The 19,564-nt window shown below is 35.0% G+C and overlaps 3 pseudogenes; 2 read left to right on the forward strand and 1 right to left on the reverse strand.

Moving 5' to 3' along the window:
• The first annotated feature begins 548 nt into the window (after positions 1–548).
• Positions 549–4,477, forward strand: LOC103427152 (beta-glucosidase 12-like; annotated as a pseudogene).
• A 2,521-nt stretch (positions 4,478–6,998) lies between these two features.
• On the reverse strand, positions 6,999–8,188 carry LOC103427110 (probable pyridoxal 5'-phosphate synthase subunit PDX1; annotated as a pseudogene).
• A 7,819-nt stretch (positions 8,189–16,007) lies between these two features.
• On the forward strand, positions 16,008–18,388 carry LOC108170163 (beta-glucosidase 12-like; annotated as a pseudogene).
• The last annotated feature ends 1,176 nt before the right edge of the window (positions 18,389–19,564 follow it).

A 19,564-nucleotide genomic window follows, 5' to 3' on the forward strand; every position in this document is an offset into this window, starting at 1 on the left:
TAGATTGCAATTTATCACGGGCATCCACCGTGATAAATGAGCTTTTTTCCTCTAGTGACTTGTTACACATTTCAATAGATTTGGAGGAAAAACGTGAAGAAATAGACTTCACCCCCTGCTTTTTTTACCTCATCCCTAATAAAGTTTTCACCTCACCATAATCTGTTCATTGAAATCTCCAAGATATTAAGTTTCACGTACGCTATGTGCACGTTCCCAACTTAATGCAAGTCATGACCTTATCACGATTAGATTATATAGGGCAACTTAATGCAACTATGCAAGTCATGGCCTTATCATGATTAGATTATATAGGGCTATATTCTCGTGATATTCTAAATTATTTATAATGTTGCGAAGGTGTCTAGCCAATTGATATCGAAGACTTTTGGTACTTATTTACAATCTATACTTTTACTAATTATTTATTATCTGTATTGATCCACGTTCTTAATTAAATATTAAGGGTTACATGTTTTCCTCATACATACTTTCTCTATATAAACGCCACGCGAGGAAGGCCAAAACCATTCCAGTTCACCAAAAGCCCTAATTAGCAATGGCAATGAGGTTACAGTCACTGCTGTTGGGTGTGCTACTAATAACTGGCTTTGCAGCGGCAGATGGTAAAACTACTGCTGTTATACCTAGTCGTTATAGCAGTGCTTCCCTGAACAGAAGCAGTTTTCCATCAGGCTTTGTATTTGGTTCAGCTTCAGCATCTTACCAAGTTTGTGTTTCTGCACTTAATAAGTTGTTAGGGTTTTTATTTAATGTCAGACCTATTAGCATACATGCAGGAAAATACTAACATGCTCATTTTGTACTCTTATATGTGTAAATTAATTTCAGTATGAAGGTGCATGGAATGAAGGTGGTAAAGGACCAAGCATATATATGGGATAACTTCACCCACCAGTATCCAGGTACCTACACCGGTGCCAGATTGAATTGAACCTTGATTAATACAGATTTATTCTTAAGGTTTACAAGGGTTAGACATTGATGGGGGACGAGGCCTAAACCATGAGGTTTATGACGATAATGAAAATTTTATATGGTTAATTACAGAAAAAATCAGTGATGGAAGCAATGGGGACGTGGCTGATGATCAATACCACCGCTATAAGGTTCAAAAATTTCATTAACTTTGTTCTCCAGTCCTTCTGAATTATTCAATAGTATAAGGAGAATTAAAGAATTTACGGCCTTAAGAAAATTAAGGAGGTTGAAGATGAGGCATTTCTTATAATACATATTGTGTTATTCTACATAGGAAGATGTAAAGATTATGAAGGATATGGGATTGGATGCTTATCGGTTCTCTATCTCATGGTCCAGATTGTTACCAAGTAAGTTGATCATCCGCATTTGCATTAATTAGTTGGGACGAAGTAGTGTGTCCATGCATGATGTTTGCTCTGAGTAATATAACCAATAATATCTGTAGTTTAACCTATTTTGTTCCCCTTTCGAATGTATTTGCTTTATGTTCTAGTTTAATTTTAATTATGTAATTAGATGGAAAGCTAAGTGGGGGTGTGAACAAGGAAGGAGTACAATACTACAACAATCTCATCAATGAACTCCTAAACAAAGGTGATGCAACTGCTTAATCTCATATATCATCCCACCTTACAAATATATACACACACACATATAAATATGGGACACTTTGGATGCGGTCCCTATCTATCAATATTCTTTGATTGAAACCTTGTTAGTTTTTAGTTTTTGATTGAGGTCCCTGGTATTAATGTAATAATGTAAGTTACTATATTTTTTAATTAAAAATTAAAAATTGAAAATTTTAATTGTTTATATTAATGAGATTTTAAATAAAACCCATAATTTATGGGATTAAAAATAATAAAATATAAATTATTCTCTCTATTATATTGTGTGTGTGTGTGTGTGTGTGTATACATATATGTATGGGTACATTAACCAAAATTAACAAAAAAAATTATTGTACCAAAACATGGATACATTCTCAAATCAACGAAAAAGAATGTACCCATATAAGTTTAAACATGGATTAAAAAATTTGAATGGTTTTTATATTAAAAAGGGGTACATTTTACATATAACAAATTGATATATTTGAGAATGGGTACATTTAAGATTAAAAAAATTGAAAAATTATATGAATGGGTACATTTAAGATTAAAAAATTGAGAATCTTTTTATATATTAAAAAAAACTAATAGGTACAAACTTAATTTAATTTAATTTTTTATTATTTTGGAAATGTTTGAATTGAAAATTAATTAGAAGTTTAATAGAGGTGTGAGTATTAAACCCTAAATTAATTACTAATTTTTATATTAAAAAAATTATATAATAAACATGTAAATTCATTATCACATTAATGCTAGGGACTTGAATCAAAATTTAAGAACTAATAAGGTGTTAGTCAATGAACAATAAAAACTAGGGACCGGATACTAATTTTTCCTATAAATATATACATATTAAGAGTTACATGTTATATAATCGAGCGTGTTGCTTTTATTTATCATGCACAGGTGTAACGCCATATTTGACAATCTTTCATTGGGATCTTCCTCAAGCTTTAGAAGAAGAATACGGTGGTTTCTTAAATCGTCAAATTGTGTAAGTAGTAGACCTTGATTCTCTAATTAACAATAATTCTTTATCTTCTTGATGATTGTTCGTTTAGATATTCAAATGTATATTGCTATAATGCATAAACCTTCAAAATCAGCATGCAACTGATTTTAATTTTCCATGTTGCAGCAATCATTTTCGAGACTATGCAGAACTTTGCTTTAAGTTATTTGGCGATCGGGTAAAGCACTGGATCACACAAAATGAGCCATATACTTTTATTGTTTATGGCTATGCATCAGGAGGATTAGCACCCTGGCGATGTTCTGCTTGGCAGAACTTAAACTGCACCGGCGGTGATTCGGCTACCGAACCCTATAGCACACCACTTCCTCCTCACTCATGCACATGCTGTTAAAGTGTACAAGACTAAATATCAGGTCATATTAATACTCAATGTTGTAATATTAAATTAATGAGATAGGGTTAATTTGCCTTTTCATACCGTAACTAATCAAGTTTAGGTGGTGATGTGCAGGCATCTCAAAAAGGTGTGATAGGAATGACATTAGCGACACATTGGTTTGTGCCAGTTTCTAAAGCATCGCGTCATCGGAATGCTGCAAATTGATCTTTGGATTTTATGTCTGGATGGCAAATTTATTAATTCCAAACTTATATATCAACCCAATTAACTGTTTATTTATATGATAATAATACAAAATTTATTGATGAAATTTCATTGATTATGTAGGTTTATGGAGCCAATGACAAGAGGCCAATATCCAAACAGTATGCAAGTTCTTGTTAAAGAAAGATTACCTAAATTTACAGAAGAAGAATCCAAGTTCATAAAAGGGTAATTTGATTTTGTTGGAATGAATTATTATACTACTCACTATTCAAGAGATCAACCTCATAATAATTCTGCAAATGCAAGCTACTTGACCGATACTCGCGTTTTTGAATCAAGTGAGTACAAAATGAGAAACCAATTATTTAATTTGAGTAATTTAAGTTCATCAAAATATTTAAAATTTCATATTCCTATATATTGTGGCAGCCGAGCTTAATGGAGTCCCCCTTGGTCCTCCGGTACGCATCGAACAATTAGCTAAACTATTTGCATTCAAAGAGTAATTGTTTTTCATTTAGTTAACTTACCTTCATATATTGGGGTTGCAGGCTGCTTCAAGCTGGCTAGTTGTTTATCCAAAAGGCATTCGAGTGCTTTTACTCCACACAAAGCACAAATATAATGATCCGCTTATTTACATTACCGAGAACTGTAATTATTTTTAAGCCTTAATTAACTAAATAATTAATGCTTCACATGTATATGGTGTAAAATGCAGTTGACATCTATAAGTGATCTACATATAAAACTAGATGGGAACTCCCGAACATTTGGCAATCTGTTGAATCGATAGGAATGAAATGATGAATCTATTTCTTCGCCCCTTTGTCAATAAAAAACATCAAATAACAAATTAATTATATTGCAGGCATTGATGAGTTAAATGATCCTACATTGTCACTTCTGCAATCCTTCAATGATACCCACATAATTGATTACCACTACCACCACCTCGACTATCTTCGAAAAGCAATCAAGTAAGTTCTTTTCAAAAGTTAAATAAGGTTTAACTTATATCTTTTACTTATCACTACACTAGACATAATAACATTTGAAATTTGCCTTTTTTGTGCGGTGATGGTGTAAATGTGAAGGGATACTTTTCATGGTCATTGTTGGACAATTTTGAATGGGATTCTGGATACACCGTACGATTTGGTTTCATCTATATATATTACAATGATGGACTTAAGAGGCACCCAAAACTCTCAGCAAGCTGGTTCAAATAAATATGCCAAGCATATCATTTCTCTATTTTCATTATTGTATTCCTTTATGAATGCTCTCCCTTTTTCGTAAAATAAATATGCCAATTACATATGGATGTTTTTTTGTGTATGGACAAAATAAAAAAATGGTCTCTATGACATATAGGATGTGGGAATATGATTTTCTGGGCCTATAACATGTGGCATCTCGGGTGGCAAGAGGGACCGGAATACTCGTAACCCATGAAGCATAGTCCTTAGTCTGACATACTACACATTGAAGATGTTACTTGTCTCATAAGTAAGAAAACCCTAATTCAAGTCAAATTAGGATATCTTAGAAATAGGTATCATAAGAAGATTTGATATCTTATCCTAGATTCCCGATTTGATAGGCTTACTCTCCCTACCAAGACTATGAAGATGGACTCTGAAGAACTGTTCACCTTCTTTACAACTATCATATGCATATTCTCTCTACGCCTAACAGAGACTCATCTTGCATACACGCCGCCGTTTACACATAGACGCGTTCATTAGAAACTTATCTTCTTAACGCCTCACCATAGGTTATTCGTCAAGAATAGTTCATGATGTAGCTCACATCGCACCATTCTTTCTTAGAGTTACACCGGTGAGGTAATGCATTTGTATTGATTAACCTTTCAAACCATAAATCTGCATTTGCATACAACACACATAGCTTTACACCTAAATTCCACGATCACATGAATTAAGGACATTCTTGATGAAATCAAGCATGTTAGAACCCATCACAACATTTACGCATTGACTATTCAAAACATAGAAGAACATGATATTTTGAAGAAAAAGGAGAACAATTTAGGAGGTTAGGCCACTCTAACCGACCCAGCCAAATGGTCATAGGGCTAAAAATAGCTTTGAATGACACGAAAACTATTTCTAATCGAGGGCTAGGCTAAAGGGCTTGTGGGCCCCATTGGGTCAAAAAGGTAAAATCAGGCCAGCTGGTTGGCCATTTCTAGCCAGCCAGCCAGCCCGCCCTGCAGCCTAACCCACTTGACTGCCAACGGCTACCTGACGTCAGGTTAATGTTGGAATTTGAAAAATTTTTTGGACGAATTTAAAAAAAAAAAGCTAATTTTTTTCCTATAAATACCTAAGTCATTCCTACACCATTTCTCACATCCTTTTTCACCATTCCATACTATCTTACCTCTTGCAATAATCTTTCTTTTAATTTTTTCAATAATTTTCAAAAGGCCACATCTGCAATGAAAGGAAAGGCTTGGACCCAAAAAGAAGATGAAGCTCTTTGCAGGGCTTATAGATGGGTCTTGGAAGATAGTGTCAATGATAGTTCTCAAACAAGTGAATGTGTTTGGACTCGTACGTCCAAAAAGTACTATGAGTTCTACGAAGGCACCACTCCACTGAAACCACGAGAGTTGTTCTTCAAGATGAAAAAAAACATCTTCAACCAAGTTTGAATAAATGACATCAAGCCGTGGTAAGCGACGAAAGGAGAAATGAAAGCAGAGCCAATTACTACAACCAATAAGTGTTTTCACAAGTTATTTTAAATATTTAATTATATTACATTTAATTTCTTAAATTAATTTCCTTTAATTTTCGTAACTATATTTTCTAGGTACGTCAAGCAGAAGAATTGTATATGGAGGACATGAAAAAACCCTTTACTCATCATGGTTATTGGGAAATTTGTAAAGGGTGGGTGTTATTTCAAGATCTACCTCAAGAAAGATTTGATCCTATCTAAAAATTGCACAACCAATTACATCTCGACACATGACACTCAAAATCCTATCCGAAAAATTACTAAGATTACATAAAGATAAGAAATCAAGAGAGTTACTCACTTTAACGACACGTGTCACTCGAAATCCTATTTGAAAAATTATTGAGATTATAAAAACAAAAAATTTGGAGGCTTATTCATTTGGCGACAAGTGACACTCAAAATATGTTCGAAAACCTTATTTTAATATGGTAGTTTAATTTAATTAACCATATTAATTAAATTAAAATAATAAATTATGTTTGGCCCGTTTGGCCTTCTCGGTTGGAGATCAGTTTTTTGTCAAATGACTATGTTTAGCTTATGACCTTTTGCCCCCCTCGGTTGGAGATGGTATAAAATATGGTCTGACATTGTTTATGAAAATATAATTTCTTGTATAGGGCTAAACATAGCCCTTTGACCATCATTCAGTTGGAGATAGTCTTAGAACTATAGAAAGGAAAAGCTAATGTCTGAAACAGAAGCAGAAAGTGGAAAATGACATGACGCGAGCTCAATAGCGTTAGCAAACTCAAATGTCTTAATGCTTCATCAACAATCAAGCTAAAATTGGGCAAAACACATTGAATTAATGCAGAATCCGGAAATAAAGAAAAAATAAAAAATCCATAAATAAATCCAACTGAGCCATGAAATTTAAATTTACGTACCACAGCTAAGAAATCAAAATATGTAAAATGGTATATATGGGCAATGTTCGTTTTCTTCTAAAAGTTGGAACCTTTAGCTTTTGGTCATCTGGAGATCACCAGAAAGCTCTAAACTCGAATCTTACTTTTCAATCAGACCGAAATGCGAATTGCACGACCTTCTCGTCATTCAGATTCATCCCGGTCATTGCCTCGCCCAATCCGCAGCTGATCTCCGCCAGCACATCCGGGTCACTATAATAGGTTGAAGCCTGCACAATAGCCTAGGCTCTCCAGGCAGGGTCACTGCTATTGAACACGCCCGACCTGACGAAAACCCCATTGCACCTCTACTGCATCATCAGCTTCGCGTTTGTGGGAGTTGCCACGCCACCAATGGCAAAATGCACCACCGGCAGCCTCTCGAGCTGCTTCGTCTACATCATGAGATCGTACGGCACCGAGATCTTCTTCGCGTACGCGAACACCTTGTTGTCGTCCATGTTCCTCAAGGCCCTGATGTCCCCCATCATGTGACGCACGTGTCGAACGGCCTTTACGATGTTTCCGGTGCCGGCTCCCCCTTCTTCCGGATCATCATGGCGCCCTCGCAGATTCTGCGGAGCGCCTCACCGAGATTCTGACATACTCAGACGAATGGGACTGGAAAATTATGCTTGTTGATGTGGTGCTCCTCGTCGAAAATTATGCTTGGGCCTCAACAAAATGGCCAATGCGAGCTTTGGCCATGACGGGGATAGTGACAGAGCGCTTGATCTCTTTGATGAGATGGGGGTCGGACATTCTGGCGACACCACCTTGGGATCAGATATCGGCAGGAACGCGCTCCAGGGCCATGACGGCGTAAGCACCATCCTCTTAGGCGATGCGGGCCTGGGCAGGGTTGACAACGTCTATGATGACGCCACCGCGGAGCATTTGGGCTAAGCCGACTTTGATGGCGAATGGGGAAGACTTGGTGGTGGTTTCGTATATGGTGCCTGTTATATCCCGGCCTGGGCCCCCACCGCATCCTGGGCTCGACTCTAACATAGCACAATATTGTCTGCTTTGGGCCCCGACCACGCCCTCACGGTTTTGTTTCTAGGAACTCACGAGCAACTTCCCAGTGGGTCACCCATCATGGGATTGCTCTCATGCGAACTCGTTTAACTTCGGAGTTCCAATGGAACACGAAGCCAATGAGCTCCCAAAAGGCCTTGCGATAGGTAGAGATGGGAATATACATATAAGGCTTACAGGATCCACTCCCCTAGGCGATGTGTAATGTTAAAGTGCCTTTGCCATAGACGGTGACGACGCTGCTTTTATCAGCCATTCTCTGGGGAATTGGTGGAATGTGAGATTTCGCGAGAAAGGAGGAGGAAGGTGGTGCATAGTGGAAAGTGAGTGGGGAAGAAGATGATGATATGGAAATGGTATAAAATAAATAATGGTATGGAACAGGGATACACACACACACTCTGCTACTCAAATTTCCCGTATCTATTTTTGGCAACTTGTATTTTTCCTAAAAGAGTAATGTTATTCATACTATGTTTTTGTACCACATTTTCATACCACCTTAGTTGGCGTGTGATGTGGATAGCCACCTAAGGTGGTATGAAAATGTAGTACAAAAACATGGTATGAATATCATTACTCTTCCTAAAATGGAGTTTTTAGTATACGGTTGATTCATTAAATTACGTTTTTTTATTTATCTTTTTTACGTTTAAATCACGAAATTTTCACACTAGTTTCGGTGATACACGTATTCTACATGTATTTTAAATATGGAAAAATTAGTATCCGGTCCCTAATTTTTACTATTTATTGACTAAGACCTTATTAGTTCTCAAATTTTGATTCAAGTCCCTAGCATTAATGTGATAATGAATTTACATGTTTATTATATAATTTTTTTAATATAAAAAATAGTAATTAATTTAGGGTTTAATACTCACACCTCTATTAAACTTCTAATTAATTTTCAATTCAAACATTTCCAAAATAAAAAAAATTAAATTAAATTAAGTTTGTACCTATTAGGTTTTTTTTTATATATATAAAAAGATTCTCAATTTTTTAATCTTAAATGTACCCATTCATATAATTTTTCAATTTTTTTAATCTTAAATGTACCCATTCTCAAATATATCAATTTGTTATATGTAAAATGTACCTTTTTTAATATAAAATCCATTCAAATTTTTTAATCCATGTTTAAAATTATATGGGTACATTCTTTTTCGTTGATTTAAGAATGTATCCATGTTTTGGTACAATAACTTTTTTTGTTAATTTTGGTTAATGTACCCATACATATATGTATATATATATATATACACACACACACAATATAATAGAGAGTATAATTTATATTTTATTATTTTTAATCCCATAAATTATGGGTTTTATTTAAAATCTCATTAATATAAACAATTACAAATTTCAATTTTTAACTTTTAATTAAAAAAAATAGTAACTTACTTTATTACATTAATGTCAGGGACCTCAATAAAAAACTAAAAACTAACAAGGTTTCAATCAAAGAATATTGATAGCTAGGGACCGCATCCAAAGTGTTCCTTTAAATATATTACTGGTAAAGTAAAAATAAAATAAGGACTTGTTACATTTCAAACTCTCTATGTTCGGGATGATTTTTAAAATAGGCTATGTGTTTCTAATTTTCTCAAGAGTTTTAAAATAGTATCAATCTATATAGTGTTCTACCATTGTGACACTCAATATCAATGGACAAAAACAAACATTTTTTAGGCCGAGTAAACGGGTTATGTTTCTGTCGTTCGTATAATACTAATTATCTTAACAAATAATATCGTGTCAAATCCATTATCTTAAAAAATTCTTATCAAGTGACCTAATAATAACTTGAATATCACATAGGTAATTCTCCGGATAATGACCACCTTGGCGGCTATTCGGAGAGTAGACTACCAGGATCTAGCAGCAGTGGACTCACGCAATCGACATTGATCCAAACATCATAGAGTCAGGAAAAAGAAAGAAAAAGCTAAAAATAATACCCTTTTCATGGGAAGAGAATAATTATACTATTTTAATTACAAAAATGAAAACTCAAAGAATTAGGATTATTACACTACGACAGCATATATCCTAGTTTCATCGTCTCCGTCCCTTCGGATTCATGTCCTCCACGGCGTCCATCGTTTCTTGTTTTTTCCGCTTCCATCTCTTGATGAGATTACTATCAGCCGACCGGAGAGTGCACGGCGGGCTAGGAGAAGGGTACGCGGTAGACCTTTTAAGCCATTCTCTCTGTTTCGGGTCAGCAAGACAAAGCAGGGATTCTGCACATACTTCCATAGCAGAAGCTGGAATGTCTAGCTCGAAGTCCAGCAGCTTAGAGTACTCCATGATGAGGTGAAACATGTAATCATAGACCCGATCCATGCTTAGGCTTTCCATGAAATCCTGCCCTCTTTGTCCCATTGCCTTAGCCTGTTCAGCCATTGGAGTATATTTTAGCCTCGATTATGTTGTTTTTTTTCAAAAGAAGATATAAACTTGAAGGGAAAGCCGGGGTAAAACTGAATTGTACATTACTGATGCAAAATGTAACAACAGGAACGAGAACATGATATAGAATACTACTAACAGTTGAAAGAAGAAGGGATTTTATTCTACATTAAGGGGGAGGGGGTGGGTTTAGCCTTAAAATGGGCTAGTAATAATGTGGTTCAAATTTGCATTTGGCGAGAATCGAACCTGAATCGAACCTAAAACCTAACACTTACAAGTGAAGAGGAATACCACTAGACCGTAGTACTAAGTAGCAAGTATTTACAAATTAGAAGAAGGGATTTTATTCATGATGACCTAGCTTTGTTTTTACTTTGATTTATGAATGAAAAATATTATTATTTAGTTTTTGTAAGTTTATCATTTTTTTTTTGGACGTTTTACATTGGGTGGTAACCACCCAATGTGAGAATCCTAGATCCGCCACTGTTCCCTAATATGGCATATGTTCTCTCATTTTCTCCAAACAATTTTTCTCAATATCCCAACCTACATGCTTGTCTCTCCTCCTTAATGATCTTTTTTTTTTAAATTTTTTTATATTATTTTTTTGCAGCTTGTTTCACATGTTATTACTTTTTAAGTTTTGTTTTAGATGGGTTAGGTTTAATGTCCCCCTCCTACATTCCTTGTATCTTTCTTGTTTCTGTTTCTAGAGGGATATGGTTAATGTTCCCCTTTTTTCATCTATTTTTTTTTTCCTTGTATCATGAGAGGTAAAGTTTATGTCCCTTTTAACTAGATGACTTTCTTTCATTACCAATAAAATTCTCTTGTATCGCCGACGTTTCTTAAAAAAAAAACATAGTTTTATTCAAAATCGATGTGTGAATTCGTGTATATAAAACCTTTGCCCCAAGAAAGTATAGAACCAAAATTGAAACTTTACCCTTTACACTCTTGTATTCTAAGTACTCTCTTAGAAGTCTAGAACCAGAACTGTGGAACCTTTTTGTTCCCGTTGCCTGCTATCATAACTACAATATAACTAATTTCTTTGAAAATTTTTCTGTAGCGATGGATTAGGTGCGAACCTTCCAAACTAGCATAGGGATACATCTCTATTTCAATCCACTTTTTGACAGTTTCTACAATATAACTAATTTTTTTGACAATTTTGTTGTAGCGATGGATTAGGCGCAAACCCTCCAAACTAGCATAGGGATACATCTCCATTTAAGGGTAAAGTGAATAGTACCATGATTGACTTTTTAGTGTAAAAATGTGGTTTTTCGTTAAAGTGAACAGTACCGGGAACTTTTCGTTAAAGTTCCCTTAAAATAATTCCCACTATTTTTGAAACCACGACAAACTAACTCATACTGTGACAACTTGTTCCTAATTTTCCGTTTTTATTAATTTTAAAAGCGTGAATTGACGAAAATGCAATAAAGGTAAGGACTTTGACTTCTGTTGACCATCATGTAGAGAAGCGTATGACTTATTCTTTTGACGTATTTGCGTAGTACTCGATGGTATGAACGCATAGGTAAAGACCGTTTGCGAGTCCGGATTATAACGGTATAGTTACAGATGTTTGAAATTGGTTACTTACATTTTAGATTATAAATTATTTGAACTCCCACCATGTGGGAATGGTAACCAATCAGAAGTAAGGGAAGGAAATAAGGGACCACTAAGTTAAAAGAAAGAGATGACCAATCAGAAAATGAGAAGAAAGGGAAGGAAGGTGGTACGGGGGAGGAAGTCCCCATTTGATGGGAAGCGGAAGAACTAGAGAAGGAGGAGGTGAGTGGACCAATGGGAGGAAGAGAAGGGAAGAAAGGAGAGAGGAGTGCGAGGCACGGGATCAGGAGTAGTGTCTGGAAAAAAAAATTGAAATAAGGACAGTTGAGAAATGTATCAAAACTGTCTTGAGCAACAAAAAATAAATAAACAATTTGACCGCAATTAAATTACAGGACCATTAAATCTTTTCACACACAAAAATAGCAATATTCTATGAACTATAAAAATATACAAAAATAGCTATATTTTATGAATTAAAAAAACAAAAATCTTCTAATGCTCACATTAAAAATCAAGTTTTCTACCTACCCATAGTGAAACAAAGGACAATTGGTTTTGTTTATTAGTTTGGCACGTGTGGTAGTTGGAATAATGAAAGTGGGATGGTGGACGACAGTGGAAAATGGAAGTGGGGATGGTGGACGTCATTTCATCACCTTCATATTTAATAAGGTAACAGGCTTTCCATTAGGGGGCAAGTTTGAAAAAAAAATAAATAAATTATTGTGTTGAGCTTTTAGTTCGGTCACCAGCTTTTATGTTTGGAGGGCTGGTACATGAATAGTTTGTCATTAAGATTAAATTTTATGTTTTTATGGTTAAATAATAGTTTATGGTAGTATTTGGTTAAATTAAAGTTAGGTTCAAGTTCTTTTCATTAAAGCCTCTTTTTTTTTTTCCTTGTATTATGAGAGGTAAAGTTTATGTCCCTTTTAACTAGATGTAACTTTCTTTCGTTACTAATAAAATTCTCTTGCATCGCAAACGTTTGTTAAAAATAAAAAAATAAAAAAAGTTTTATTCAAGATGGATGTGTGAATTCGTGTATATAAAACCTTTGCCCCAAGAAAGTATAGAACTAGAAGTAAAACTTTACACTTTACACTCTCATATTCTAATTACTCTCTTAGAAGTCTAGAACCAAAATTGTGGAACCTTTTTGTTCCCGTTGCCTGCTATCATAACTACAATATAACTAATTTTTTTCGACAATTTTGTTGTAGCGATGCATTAGGTGCACACCCTCCAAACTAGCATAGGGATGCATCTCTATTTTAATCCACTTTTTGACAGTTTCTACAATATAACTAATTTTTTTGACAATTTTGCTGTAGCGATGGATTAGGTGCGGACCCTCCAAACTAGCATAGGGATACATCTCAATTTCAATCCACTTTTTGACAATTTTGGTGTAGTGGTCAGCCCTCTAGAACACTTTTGTAGTCTTTTATTATGTTACTGAGACCAGCTGAATTTCCTTAACAAATTGTCAAATTCCAAGCAGGAAGTAAACATATCTAACTCTAAAATAATTACAAAATATGGAACAACATTAATATTAACAAACCAGTATATCCAGTAGTTCCCACAAACAAGTACTTCGTTTTTGTATGTACAATACCTCTTAACTTGTTACACATTTCAATAGGTTTGGAGGAAAAACGTGAAGAAATAGACTTTCACCCCTGCTTTTTTTACCCCATCCCTAATAAAAGTTTCACCTCACCATAATCTGTTCATTGAAATCTCCAAGATATTAAGTTTCATGTACGCTATGTGCACGTTCCCAACTTAATGCAAGTCATGACCTTATCACGATTAAATTATATAGGGCAACTTAATGCAACTATTCAAGTCATGACCTTATCAAGATTAGATTATATAGGGCTATATTCTCGTGACATTCTAAATTATTTATAGTGTTGCGAAGGTGTCTAGCCAATTGATATCGAAGACTTTTGGTACTTATTTATAATCTATACTTTTACTAATTATTTATTATCTGTATTGATCCACGTTCTTAATTAAATATTAAGGGTTACATGTTTTCCTCATACATACTTTCTCTATATAAACGCCACGCGAGGAAGGCCAAAACCATTCCAGTTCACCAAAAGCCCTAATTAGCAATTGCCATCCATCTTGAATAAAACTTTTTTTTATTTTTTTATTTTTAACAAACGTCTGCGATACAAGAGAATTTTATTGGTAACGAAAGAAAGTTACATCTAGTTAAAAGGGACATAAACTTTACCTCTCATAATACAAGGAAAAAAAAGAGAGGCTTTAATGAAAAGAACTTGGCTAATGATCAATACCACCACTATAAGGTTCAAAAATTTCATTAACTTTGTTCTCCAGTCCTTCTGAATTATTCAATAGTATAAGGAGAATTAAAGAATTTACGGCCTTAAGAAAATTAAGGACGTTGAAGATGAGGCATTTTCTTATAATACATATTGTGTTATTCTATATAGGAAGATGTAAAGATTATGAATGATATGAGATTGGATGCTTATAGGTTCTCTATCTCATGGTCAAGATTGTTATCAAGTAAGTTGCTCATCCGCATTCGCATTAATTAGTTGGGACGAAGTAGTGTGCAGGCCTGGCCCAGGCCCAGTGCCACAAAGACAACTGTCCAGGGCCCAAAACTAAATGGGGCACAAAAAAAAAACCCAAATAACTAGGTATTAAAAAAAAAAGGTCCCAAGCCCAACTAGGGGCTGGAGGGCAAGAGCCCAAGGAAAGTGAAAAAAAGGCCCAGGTTTAATTTTATATAAAAAAAAAAATTACAAAATGACATTTAAAGGGACCACACGGTCCCCACAAACCCTACATTCCCATATCCCTACTCCCCTTTCCCGATATCCCCCCCCCCTCCCCAACCCCCCCTCCCCCCTGGTTCCCCACTTCCCTCCCTGCCGTCTGAGTCCATTTTCAATTGCAATCTCTTGTAGGACTGGAGGTCCTTGTCCCTCCTCCTCAGCAGCGCCAAGCCCATTCACCATTCATTGGTTGCTGCAAGTGCAAGTGCCAAGAGCATTCACTCACTACCAACTCTTTTGAGTTTTGAGGTAAACTAATTTTTAAAATTTGAATTATCAATTCATAATTTAATATAAAATTTTGCAAGTGACATAGAATTATATGATAATTGATGTATAGAATTGTTATTGTTGATGAATTGAATTACTGATTTCATTTCAAACCCAATTTTTAGGTTCAATTTTTATAATATGTTAGACTATGTGTTAGTATTTTTATAATATATAATATGTGTTGGAATGATAATTTTGATAGGAAATTTTTATTATATCATGTTTAGGTAATTTTTGCAAACAAATTATGGAAGCCATGTCTTTTAGGAAACAACTCTCTGGTAATATGAAAAGGAAAAAAAAAGGCAAAGGATAAAGAAATTGCCGAAAGTTTAAGAGGATCTCTTCATAAAGTTTTCTGTACAAAGAATGAGTCAGTTGAAAATTTGAGAGAAAATAATGTTGGTGAAGAATCACAAAATGTTGTTGCGGAGTCTCATGATCATGAAAATAGTAGTGATTTAGAAGAAAATGTTGCTGATGCGTCTGAAGACCATGAAAATGTGGTGATGTGAATTTAAATGTTGATGATGATCATATTGGTGTAGAGGAAAATATTGAATCTTCTGAACCTATTTTCCATTTAAACATTTATGATCCAAGAGTTTGGGATGATCTTAATGCAGAAATGAGAGACTTGTAGAAAAGAGACCAATTCGAGAAACTAATATCATTTATCCTAAGGACAAACTCTCTAGAAAATTTTCCTCACACTACTATGATCGAAAATTACCAACAGGTGAAATTTATGATAGGAAATTCCCCCCCTTGGTTGTATATTTTCTCAAGTAATATAATTTGGGCGTGAGGGCCTAGCCCCCTAGCTTCGACTGGGTTCCAGCCCTCATTAAATTTTTTTTTTTCAAACATATATTTTAGTATTAAAAAAGGGCACATTTTGAGTTTTCGAACTGGGCATCCAAAAACTCAGGACCGGCCGTGGTAGTGTGTCCATTCATGATGTTTGCTCTGAGTAATATAACCAATAATATTTGTAGTTTAACCTATTTTGTTCCCCTTTCGAATGTATTTGCTTATGTTCTTGTTTAATTTTAATTATATAATTAGATGGAAAGCTAAGTGGGGGTGTGAACAAGGAAGGAGTACAATGCTACAACAATCTCATCAATGAACTCCTAAACAAAGGTGATGCAACTGCTTAATCTCATATATCATCCCACCTTACAAATACACACACACACACATATACATATATGCATATTAAGAGTTACATGTTATATAATCGAGCGTGTTGCTTTTATTGATCATGCACAGGTGTAACGCCATATGCGACAATCTTTCATTGGGATCTTCCTCAAGCTTTAGAAGAAGAATATGGTGGTTTCTTAAACCGTCAAATTGTGTAAGTAGTAGATTTTGATTCTCTAATTAATAATAATTCTTTATCTTCTTGATGATTGATCGTTTAGATATTCAAATGTATATTGCTATAATGCGTAAACCTTCAAAATCAGCATGCAACTGATTTTTAATTTTCCATGTTGCAGCAATCATTTTCGAGACTATGTAGAACTTTGCTTTCAAGTTATTTGGTGATCGGGTAAAGCATTGGATCACACTAAATGAGCCATATACTTTTATTACTTTTGGCTATGCATAAGGAGAATTAGCACCCGGGCGATGTTCTGCTTGGCAGAACTTAAACTGCAACGGTGGTGATTCGGCTACCGAACCCTATATGGTAGCACACCACTTCCTCCTCGCTCATGCACATGCTGTTAAAGTGTACAAGACTAAATATCAGGTCATATTAATACTCAATGTTGTAATATTAAATTAATGAGATAGGGTTAATTTACCTTTTTTCATACCGTAACTAATCAAGTTTGGGTGGTGACGTGCAGGCATCTCAAGAAGGCGTGATAGGAATAACATTAGCGACAAATTGGTTTGTGCCAGTTTCTAACGCAACACGTCATTGGAATGCTGCAAATCGATCTTTGGATTTTATGTTTGGATGGCAAGTTTATTAATTCCAAACTTATATATCAACCCAATTAACTGTTCATTTATATGATAATAATACAAAATTTATTGATGAAATTTCAATGATTATGTAGGTTTATGGAGCCATTGACAAGCGGCCAATATCCGCACAGTATGCAAGTTCTTGTTAAAGAAAGATTACCTAAATTTACAGAAGAAGAATCCAAGTTTATAAAAGGGCCATTTGATTTTGTTGGAATGAATTATTATACTACTCATTATTCAAGTGATCGACCTCATAATAATTCTGCAAATGCAAGCTTCTTGACCGATGCTCGCGTTTTTGAATCAAGTGAGTACAAAATGAGAAACCAATTATTTAATTTGAGTAATTTAAGTTCATCAAAATATTTAAAATCTCATATTCCTAAATGTTGTGGCAGCCGAGCTTAATGGAGTCCCCCTTGGTCCTCCGGTACTCATCGAACAATTAGCTAAACTATTTGCATTCAAAGAGTAATTGTTTTTCATTTAGTTAACTTACCTTCATAAATTGGGGTTGCAGGCTGCTTCAAGCTGGCTAGTTGTTTATCCAAAAGGCATCCAAGAGATTTTACTCTACACAAAGCACAAATATAATGATCCGCTCATTTACATTACTGAGAACGGTAATTATTTTTAAGCCTTAATTAACTAAATAATTAATGCTTCACATGTATATGGTGTAAAATGCAGTTGACATCTATAAGTGATCTACATATAAAACTAGATGGGAACTCCCAAACATTTAGCAATCTGTTGAATCGATAGGAATGAAATGATGAATCTATAATTCTTCGCCTCTTCGTCAATAAAAAACATCGAATAAAAAATTAATTATATTGCAGGCATTGATGACTTCAATGATCCCAAATTGTCACTTCCGCAATCCCTCAATGATACCCATAGAATTGATTACCACTACCACCACCTCGACTATCTTTGAAAAGCAATCGAGTAAGTTCTTTTGAAAAGTTAAATAAGGTTTAACTTATATCTTTTACTTATCACTACACTAGACATACTTCCATTTGAAATTCGCCTTTTTTGTGCAGTGATGGTGTAAATGCGAAGGGATACTTTGCATTGTCATTGACGAACAATTTTGAATGGGCTGCTGGATACACCTTACGATGTGGTTTCGTCTATATAGATTACAATGATGGACTTAAGAGGCACCCAAAACTCTCAGCAAGCTGGTTCAAATATTTCCTTGGATAATGGTAAAGATATCCTGCTGCAGTTGTTGTTCGTGAAATAAATATGCCAAGCATATCATTTCCCTATTTTCATAATTGTATTCCTTTAGGAATGTTCTTCCTCTTTCGTAAAATAAATATGCCAATTATATATGGATGTTTCTTTGTGTATGGACAAAATAAAAAATGGTCCCTATAACATACAGGATGTGGGAATATGATTTTCTTGTCTCCTAAGTAAGAAAACCTTATAAAAAATGGTCCTTATAACATGTGGCATCTCGGGTGGACAAAATAAAAAATGGTCCCTATAAAAAATGGTCCCTATAAAAATGGTCCTTATAACATGTGTATGGACAAAATAAAAAATGGTCCTTATAACATGTGTATGGACAAAATAAAAAATGGTCCCTATAAAAAATGGTCCTTATAACATGTGGCATCTCGGGTGGCAAGAGGGACTGGAATACTTGTAACCCATGAGCGTAGTCCTTAGTCTGACATACTACACATTGAAGATGTTACTTGTCTCCTAAGTAAGAAAACCCTAATTCAAGTCAAATTAGGATATCTTAGAAATTAGATAATGCAATCATAATCGTAAGAAGATTGGATATCTTATCCTAGATTCCCGATTTGATAGGCTTACTCTCCCTACCAAGACTATGAACAACTGTTCATCTTCTCTATAACTATCGTACGCATATTTTCTCTATGCCTAACAGAGGCTCATCTTGCATACACGCCACCGTCTACACATAGACGCGTTCATTAGAAACTTATCTTCTTAACGCCTCGCCATAGGCTATTCGTCAAGAATAGTTCATGATGTAGCTCACATCACACCATTCTTTCTTAGGGTTACACCAGTGAGGTAATGCATTCGTATTGATTAACCTTTCAAACCATAAATCCGCATTCGCATACAACACACATAGTTTTACACCTAAATTCCACGATCACATGAATTAAGGGCATTCTTGATGAAATCAAGCATGTTAGAACCCATCACGGCATTTACACATTGATGATTCAAAACATATAAGAACATGGGATTTTGAAGAAAAAAGGAGAACAATTTACTAGGTTAGGCCATCTCCAATCGACCCAGTCAAAGGGTCGTAGGGTTAAAAATAGCTCTAAATGACATGAAAACCGTTTCTAACCGAGGGCTAGGCCAAAGGGTTTCTGGGCCCCACTGGGCTAAAAAACCAAAATCAGGCCAGCGGGTTGGCCATTTCCAGCCAGCTAGCCAGCCCTGCAGCCCAGCCCACTTGACAGCCAACGGCTAGTTGACGTCAAATTACCATTGGAATTTAACTTTTTTTT

This window comes from Malus domestica, chromosome 03 (genome assembly GCF_042453785.1).
Source record: "Malus domestica chromosome 03, GDT2T_hap1".
Lineage (NCBI taxonomy): Eukaryota > Viridiplantae > Streptophyta > Magnoliopsida > Rosales > Rosaceae > Malus > Malus domestica.